Raw genomic sequence first — 10,807 nt, 5'->3', positions numbered from 1 at the left:
ATATATATATATATATAGGTAGTTATGTATGAACGTATGCTTAGAGGTAAATATGTAGGTAAATAGGTAGGTCGATAGTTAGTGTAGGTAGGTAGGTTGGTAGGTAGGTAGGTTACGCTGACAGGGTGTAGGTAAGAAGTAGGTGTATAGGTAGATATTTAGGTAGGAAGGTAAGTAGATAAGTAGATAGGTAAGTAGGTGAGTAGGTAGGCATTTAGGTAATGAGGTAGTTATGTAGGTGATATATAGGTAGGTAAGTATGTATGTATGTATGTATGTAGGTAGGTAGGTAGGTAGGTAGGTAGGTAGGTAGATAGGTAGAAGGGTTCGTACGTTGATTGATAGTATGGATAACAACAATTCTAGATGAATGTGGAATAAAGCAAAAGTAGAAGTAAAAGAATGTATGAAGCGGATGAGTCCAGTGTGGACAATATCAACAGGTTTACTAGACACAGAGGAGGGTTGATATATTAAGTCACCCTGAATCACTGCATTGTGGTAGACAGTGTCACAGTTAGAAATAGTAATACAGGAAAGTTGATGGGAGACGGGATTGTAGAGACAGGGTTTTTCACTGCTGGGTGGTAGAAGTACAGTCAAAACCGAATGGAAGAGAGAGAGTGTCACTAGAAGATAAATTCAGATCGCATCACATCAGGTTGATAGAAAGAACACTACAGTGTGGCAAAGCGTCGCTCCTAAGTAGTAGAGATAGTGTCACAAAAAGGTTGGTGAGATAGTGTCGTATCAAAGTATTGATACTATGTTACCACTGCCTTGTTGACATAGTTTTGCAACGGGATAATGGAAATAGTATCCCGAAAGGGTGGCTGATATAGTAACACTGCAGGATGAATGTGACAGTGTCCTTGCAGGAAGGTAAAGTTAGTATCACAAAGGGATGGAAGAAACATTGATACTGTAGATGTAGTTTCACAAAGAAATAGTGTCACAGCCAAGTGACTGCTTATAGTTTCACTGCTGGGTGGCTGAGATAGCATCGTAATAGTTTGGTAGATATATTGTCAATACAAGGTGGTTGAGATAGTATCACAACAGGAAGCTTGAGATAGTGTCACTGCAGGATGGTAACGTGGTAATATCACTTCTAAGCAATAGATTTACCGGCTATAAACTGATTAAGAGACAGAACTTTAACACAAACACAAACACATACACACACATACACACACACACATACACACACACACACATACACACATTGAAACTCACTCACTCACACATAGTTGCATACTGATGCAAACATTAAAAAACAGAGAAGTGGAAGGTTTAGTTTAAAAGAAACACAAACAAAAATGACAGACATATATTTGAAAGAATAGATAGATATATAGATAGATAGATAGATAGATAGATAGATAGATAGACAGATAGACAGATAGATAGATAGATAGATAGATAGATAGATAGATAGATAGATAGATAGATAGATAGATAGATAGATAGATAGATGGATGGATGGATAGATAGATAGATGTAACAAAATATCAACATACCATACATAAGGTTCAATGTAAAATATAAATAAATTTGGACAAATTTACTCCGGTTAAAGTTGAATTTTGTTCGCTAAACATGTTTGTTGCTGTTGTTTTCTTATTATTATTGTTACGTGAATGTAATGGTAGTGTTTATCATCGTTTTTGTCGATGTCATCGTTGTCGTCGTCGTCATTGTTGTTATTGTCTTTATGTTTTTGTTGTATGTTTATGACAAGATTGTATGCGGGGTACCTCCTGTGTGATTATATGTGTCTCCGTCTGTTATGTGTGTGACCTTGGAAAGAAATTTAAATAAGATGCGAAAATCAATGGTTATTGAGAAGAAGGAAAAGCTACTCTCAGTTTCAAAGTTGTCTGTCACCTAGCTTAGAATAAGGAACATATTTAATAATTAAGTTACATTTATCAACGTCTTTAAGCACGTTTGTTCTATGTTTCTGTAGCTGTCCCAATATATGTACATTAATTGTACATCAATTTCGATCGTCATATAGGAGGCCTAAATGTATACACACATACACCCACACGCACGCGCACGCACACACACACACACACACACACACATATATATATGTATATATATATATATATATATATATACACACACACATATACATGTATATGTGAAGGTGTGAGTTTGGGCCTTTGTATGTATATATCAATGCACTTTATTTTGATATATATACCTTAAATTAAATATTTTTCATCTGTGTATGTGCATGTGTGTGCTTGTGTTTGTGTGTATGTGTGTGTGTGTGTGTGTGTGTGTGTGTGTTTGTGTGTGTGTGTGTTTGTGAACACATGCATGCAGAGAGAGAAAGACAGATACATATAAATTAATGTAAAAGTGATGAACAAATTAAAACATACATATCGTAATGAAAAACATATACCGACTTATTTATATGTGATATATATATCTACACGCGTGAATCCGTCGGAGCGTGTGCATGTTGTGTGTGTGTGTGTGTGTGTGTGCACGCATGTGTTTGAGTGTGTGCATGTGTGTGTGTGTGTTATACTTATTGTTTTACGCGTGTTGTAGCTTGTATATATGTAGAAAGGTATAAATAGATAAAGAAAAAAAATCGAGCAAGAAACAATCGTTGATACCGTTAACCGCTTAATCATTATCTGTTCGATTTCCTTTGCTAACCGGTTTAAATGTGCAAACCAGATTAGTTGTTTGCCAATTATGCTTACTTAAATCTATGGAATTTATGAAAAATAAGTATCGGACTTGACAGAATCTTACAGCGTAAAGACTGTTAAGTTACTTGACCTAAGATATGATGATATACTTATTGATTCTACAACCTCAGATCTGACTTCATAACTTTTTCTCAAATACAGCCACTACTTTGTTTTATTTTTTTTTTTTTTTTTTTTTTTTTTCTGTTTTTTAATCATGCACTTCACACTATACACTATCATTTTTTAGACCAATAGCATAATTATATGCTGAATACTATTTTGGAAATAATATAAAATTTTAAATGTGTATATTAGAAAGGTACAGCAAGTATTCTTTTATTATTCCGTGGAAGATATTTTTAACACATGCAACAACTTTTACGAGTTGAAAATTATAGTTACTTAAAAACCACGGTTTGCAACATGTTCACCTGAGAGCAACTCACGAACCATTCTTCATTTCGGCAACTATTATCTATAAACTGCTTGTTTGTATGTGCATATGTTCAGACGCAGACCGTAGCCGCAGACTTACATACAGGTACATTCGTATAATGATTTATTCCTACACATATAGCTTTACTTAACCATGAAACGTATTGAACAAACAAATGACATGTTTTCATTAGAACGGTGTGCAACACACCATATATTAAAACACCTGTATATACTGGCAGAATAGCCATCACAAAGGAAATACTTATTACTTTTATTACTATGACGCGTAGACATACGAAATTAAGCATATTTCACATCACTAATTATAATTTTTAATAATATAAACTATTGCACTTAATATTTTTCTACTGAGTTTCAATTTATTATTAAAGCAATGTTTTTTATATTCATAAAACATTACAATTTTATAGGCATATTGTCTATAAATGTACAGCTGATAGACGAAAGTGAAACTAGAATTATCTCCCTTCTTTCTTTAAATATTTCAACAGTAGTCGCGATTTTATCAAGTTTCTTGTTTCGAAACGTCATCAATATACGAAGATAACGTCATATAATAACATTTATATTTTCCCATATAATAAGTCGCTTATATTCCTGCTTGTGCTTCAAATACAGGTTTTAAAGAACGCGTTCCCATGTAATTTCTGCTGCAGAATTCCAAGCTTTTTTGCATTTTTTTATTTCTCTTCCACTCACACTCTCTCTGTCTCTCTCCTTCTCTCTCTCTCTTTCTCTCTCTCTATCTTTCTCTCTCACCCTTTCTTTCTGTCGCTATTTCTATTTATTTGCCTGTCTCAGACTATCTATCTCTTGTTCGTCCTTATATTTTTTTATGCGTTCGTGATTTAATATCAGTGTTACTTTTCATTATAATTTTCTTTATCCCTTAAAGAACATTGCTGTTGTTGTTGTTGTTGTTGTTGGTGGTGGTGGTGGTGGTGGTGGAGGCGGTAAGACAAGAGATGGCAAAATCGTCTGCACGCCGGACAAAATGTTTAGCAACATTTCGTTTGCCTTTACGTTCTGAGTTAAAATGCCGCTGAGTTCAACTTTACCTTTAATAGTTTCGGGATCTATAAAATAGGTACCAAATGTTCCGAGGTTGATGTAATCGACTAACCCCCTCCCTAAAACTTTCAGGCCTTGTGCCTATAGTTGAAAACATTATTAGCATTATTGTCAAGGCGGCGAGCCGGCAGAGTGGTTACCAAGCCGTGCAAAATGCTTAGTGGCATTTCGTCAGTCTTTACGGTCTGAGTTCAAATTCCGCTGAAGTCGATGTTTGCCTTTTCGGGGGTGATAAAATTAAGTATCAGTTGAGGACTGGGATCGATGTGATCGAATCACTCTTTCCTCGACATTGCTGGCCTTGTATCAAAATTCGAAACCATTTTATTATTGTTCTTAATGTGGTGATATAGCAGAAACATTAGTATGACTGACAAAATGCACTGAAGCAATTATTCCGGTTGTTCAAATTCTGAGTTCAAATTCCACCGAAATCAACTTTGCCTTTCATTTTCGAGGTCGATAAAATAAGTACTGGTTGAGCATTAGGATCGATATTATTGACTAGCCCCCTCCTCTCTAGAAAATCAGAATATTATTGTTGCTGTTGGAGTTAATATTCAACGGCTAATGAAGTTACACTGGCTGGGGTACATATTATTCACCTGCATATACACACGCATGCACTCTCTCTCCCTCCCTCCCTCCCTCCACCCTCTCTCTCTCTCCCTTCCATTCGATTTCTCGCTTTCTCTTTCCCTACTTTTCACTCAAACTTGGACCTCATTGAAAAAGTAAAAACGCACCAGAGAAAGAAAATTAATGTCGCTACTGTCTATAATGTTGTTGCTGTTGTTGTTGCTCTTTAAACCCCGTCAACATTGATTGTGCACATCTTTGATCAAGCACTTTCAAGCTCACACTGTTACATCTTATTTCCATGTAGGTCATTATTATCCTCTTTTCAGACTTTAGATCGTTATATTTTCGATATATGATTACTTGTACTAACAGGTCGAATGACTGTGTAGTAGTCCTCTATCATTTAAAGTGGCTATTTCAACTCAAGCGCCTTTCCACGCTGATCCTCATTAGACTTGCTGATAGAAACGTTAGCACACCGGAGTATATGCTTAGCGAAGGTTCATCTGTCTTAATGCTCTGAGTACAAATTCCACCGAGGTTGACTTTGCATTCATCCCTTCGGGGTCGATTAAATAAATGCCAGTTGGCGGCTGGGGTCAATATAATCGACTATCTCCCTCTCCCAAACTTTCAATTCTTGTGCATGTAGTGGAAAGGATTATTATATTGAAGTGTATGAGACGATGAGGAGAAGGAAGAGGAGAACATTCCAGCTTGGTGTACTCATCATCTAAGAAAAGGAATTGTAAATTTACTTTGTTTTTCATTCTGTCATGAATATGTGCACGAGTGTGATAACAGGAGATATTTTTCATGACGGTAGAAGTAAAAGCTTTTTTCTTTCAAACGGAAGTGGGGATATCAGTTATCAGCATAGTGGTAATAATTGTTCATATAACTGCAAGAACGCTGGCATAAACCATACCAACAGCAGCAACAGTTCATGAATAGACACAACAACACTTTACTACACAAAATAGTGTCAGATCTCAGCTAAATCACACTCTCCTGTCTTTAAAATAAAAGAAGCATTGAGTATTATATTCCCCGACACACCATTTCTGGAATGAAAAGAATGGATAATTACGACTTGGAACCGGACACCGATAATAACAGAAACAATACAGACTAATGAAAAAAACAACTGCAACAAAGAAACAGAAGCCTTTGTGTAGTCGCTAGACTTGGTAGAAATAGCGGCAAAAACACCCGCGAATTATACCCTAGCATCTCATCATGGATACATGGGTAATACAGTCATTGGAAAGGTCAAATAACTGAGAAGCAAACCTGTGGCATTGAGCAAAATATTTGCAGCAGCCCATTTTTACAACAAGACAAGACATGCACTTCTTAACACTTCCAATTAATTAAAATCAGAAGCCGTGGGAGCCACTGTATATGATTATTATTATTATTATTGAGTGAGTGAGCAGTGCATGCCATCAAAGTATAAAATATACGAAATAAAATATACGAAGCGCAGTATACCCATCATGATTACCCGTTCGATAAGAGTACACCAGGCACATGCAACACAACCATATGTACGCGACATGGTGATTTCATATCAAGATAAACAGCGCATGACCTCGCGGGTGGGGCCCAGTTAGAATTTTCTTCAGGTCGAGTAGCACATTCCGCTCAAAAGGTCCCTAAATAAGGGTTGTTTAAGGATGATGAACAAAACACCCATGTTTCCAAACCCCAAAGAATTCCTCTCAACACATAGCTATGATGCTTCCCCACTACTTCTGCTCGTGACCAGAGGTACACATGACGTTAACCACCAGAAGACATACTCAGCTGGTTAAGGTCAAGCAACTGACAAACAAATATGTGGTATTGAGCAGAATATTTGCTGCAGCCCATCTTTTATATCAAGACAAAACAATGTGCATAACACTTCCAATCTGTTAAGATCAGAAGCCATGAAAGCCACTGCCTGGTACTGCATCATTATTGTTACTATTGTGGTGGTGGTGGTGTAAGATAAAGAATTTAGGATAGGTAACTTGCAAGCTGAAAATTAGGATTCTTTCTTTATGGAGAGCATGGTCATTTGAAGGTTCTTTGCTTAGAAAATCAGTAATAGAAATAGCAAAAAAAGACCATCTCAATATAACTAGCTGTAACAAAATAACAAACGAGGACTTAAATATAAAATACATGCAAACACAGTTTCCCAGCGAGCAGTCTTGAGAACATCGAGTGGAGAATATCAATCGAGAATATCATAGTGGGATGGTGTTGGACCCTTCACTTCACCACACAAACAAGAAATGGATGTAAGACAACAACACACTGTTACAGAGAAGCTCTTCATCAGCACATATGTAGATAAGCTTTTATTCTAAACTGCAACACTTCGATATATCATGAGATTTTTGCTTTGTTTGAAAAATTAAATTGACAATATTATTGTAGAAAAATCTAAATTTGGCGATAGGTAAATACTCTAAGTTAAGTGCTGTGAGACATGCCGCTACGAAAGACTTTAGTTGTGATCGGTAGATAAAAGAGCAATATGCCAAAAAAAAATACGCATTTTTTGTCGAACAAGAATAAAAGCAAAAAATATGTCTTATTTGAACCGAGTTCATACTGCTAAAATGCAGCACAGACAACTTTTAGAAGAAAAAAGCTTTTTTTCGTTTTTGTCAATTCAGAAGTTAAGAAAACTGTTATCATCTAACTGTTAACAAGACGCTAGTCTTCCAGCTGCTAGGCTTTCGACTATTACATCCACAACCAGAACTCAAATATTTATATTTGTGAATGATATTCGAGTACTACGTTCATGAACAGCTTTCAACCTCTTCAATTCACGGCCGTTACTCAAACTATTTTACTCAAGGACAATACTCAATCTGTTACTACACTCACAGCGAACACTCAACTATTCTATTCATAAGCAATCGTCAAACTATTCAACATATATGACCAATGCTCCACCTGTTCCACTCATGACTAATGCTCAGACCATTAAGCCATTCACTGCACTCATGGCCTAGACATACCTCTTACATTTGATTGTCATTGTATTGAATAGAAAGCAAGACCAACAATGAGTATTCTTTAGACAACTTTTAGAACTTTCGACCAGTGATTATATTTGCATAACCCTTTTGTCTGGCGATGCTACCAAAGACTTACCTCTTCAATGGAAACTATCTGTGTATAGTAGTACAATCAGTCGAATGTGTGCGTGACGTAAGCAGAACAACAAAAGAGACTCCCACGAACTCGTTGAATGTCTGTTAATGTCTGAATACTTAGAATTATGCCAAATATTTACCAAGTCCATTTTGAAGGTCTCTTCTGTTTTCCTTTGTCACAGAAGAGAAGGTAATTTTCTCCATTTGATAGCATTGATAAAAGATGTAGCATAATATAACTAATTAATCCCAGGTTAGTACAGATGAAGCAAAAATACTATGGTCAAAGGTATTCCAGCTGTAACTATCTTGCCTTTTTTAGGCATATATAGGAATACATTGTTTATTAAGCACTTTCTTAACTGTCTTACTGCTGTTACTACTTTTATGACGAGAGGTCATGATAAATTGTTCCTCTGGATATCTCCAGGTACTTACTGTTTCCAGCAATTTAGTTATCGTAATGATTGTTGTTGTTGTTTAGCTAAATGATTTTCTACAATTTGAAAATAATATGCATTCTTGTTTTTTATATTATTCATTTGGTTTTTTTTAAAGATTATTTTTAATAGATAACTTATTTAAACTAAATTATTTAGAAGTTAGAGTATCATTTCAACATAATATAAGACTTCGATTTGAATAGTGTTGTTATATTTTCGATTATTTTTGATTAATGATATTTGATTAATAATTAGTCTTTATTGTTTATAATATCGTTAAAGGTTTTTTATTAAAACTTAGTATATATAAAGTTTAATCTTTTATACTTAATAATTTTTTTCATTCTTAATTTTTTCATTCATAATTTTTTCATTCATATTTTTATTTTTATTTCTACGTTTGTAGAAATAAGTATTCTTGTAGTTTTCTATTTTTCAATTGATTTTTAATGGTAATTAAATAAACGTTTTTAGTTTTAAATAGTATAGCTTTAAATATTCCACCGGTTAAATATGTACTAATTTTATCTTTATTATTATTTTAACCTTAAACTTCGTTTAAATTGTATTTAAAACGATAATAATTTATGTAAGCTGGTTTTTATATATAATATAAATGTTAGCATATATTATAATGGATGTAGGGATGATTATGGTATGTTTATTATTTTGATATTTTGTTATTTTTAATAATTTTTCTATCTTTATAAAATAAGTATTTTATATAAATTCATTTGGTACTTATTGTTGGTTTATATATATATTTATTTATTATAATTATTGTTCTATTTACGACCTGACGATTAGGTGTATTTTTGAATAGAATTTGTTTTCGATAATTTTAATTGATTTAAATCGATTTAAATTTCCTTTCTATTTGAAAATTAGTTATGAAACACGTTTAGTCATTTTATTACCTTTATTTTATGATATTTACTTTGTTTTATATTACACTCATTTATTGTGCTTTTAATTATTAATGTTTCTATGTGTGATAGAGGATTTTCATCGATGAGTTCTTGAAACTTGGTTCTTTTCCCTAAAACTATATATTTTTATATATATTTTAATCTATAAAGCTCAATTTAATTTTAATTTTTTATAAATTGATTTTAATTGAGTTTTTACCTGTAATTTTGGATTTTGTCCCTAATATTATATATATATATATATATATACATCAACACACACATATATATATACATACATGCATATATATACACACACATATGTGTGTGTGTATGTATACACATACATATATACGTGTATAAGTTACATACACATATAAACATATATATAGAGAGAGACACAATGACACACACACACACACACACACACACACACACACATCTTGTAGAAATGTATGCGTGTGTGTGCATATGTATAGACGCGTGTGTACACGTACTATCAAAATATTCAAGTTAGGATTTATTTAACTCGTAAAGTTGTGTTCATAATAAAAGAATCTTTTATGTGTTGTCATTATTAAAGTTAAGGGCACGACAGATACTAAGGGTCATAGAAATTGTAGAAAACAACAGTTGCTTAGCGATGTCGTATATTTTTAAGAACAATTTTATGGAATTATTTTCCAAACTTAGAAAGTGTAACAGACTTGAGATTCACAAGGAAGAGAATGATAGTATAATAGTTTTGTTGGCAATATCGAAATTAGACTTTTTCAACAGTATCTCCTGGATTATACTATCCAAAATCTCATCAGCTGGTAAATTTTAATTATTATATTCCCGAGGCAGAATTGGAAGATCTGTATAGCAAGATGTGGTAAGCATGGTTGTCATAAAGTAATGACTGGGTTAACATTAGTGGTGAGAGAGAATGAAACGCTGGGATACGGAACTAACTTCCAATAGAGAGCTGGTCATTTTTTACGTCGATACAAAAACAAAACTAGAAATACATAGAGTGATAAATTCATTCCACTGTTCACTTAGACTTTCTAAGCAATGAATAATCTATATTACACTGCACGTCAAAAGAAATCCACGAGTGAAACTCGATTTACTTTGAAAAAGTAAAAGGAAAAGCGTTTTAACGGGAAAAAATGTGTTTCTTTTAGTACCCAAAGGGAAAGCGTTTGCGTGGTTGAAAATTGAAAGTCTCCTTTATTTTAACATAAAACATAAATAAATCTGATATCTTTAGATACTTGCTCAAGGGCGTCTTTATTTAATACAAATGACAAACAAATCTATTATTGTTGAATAAGTTTTTAGATCCATCACTAAGAAAGTTACAATGCTATGTATATATATAAATATAAGTTATGCTTTTACTTATTAATTTTTCTATATGTGACAGTGGGTTTTCATTGATGAGTTCATGAACCTTGGTTCTTTTCCCTATATAT

The sequence above is a fragment of the Octopus bimaculoides genome, chromosome 2 (genome assembly GCF_001194135.2).
Source record: "Octopus bimaculoides isolate UCB-OBI-ISO-001 chromosome 2, ASM119413v2, whole genome shotgun sequence".
Classification (NCBI taxonomy): Eukaryota; Metazoa; Mollusca; class Cephalopoda; order Octopoda; family Octopodidae; genus Octopus; species Octopus bimaculoides.
This window is presented reverse-complemented; position numbering follows the sequence as displayed.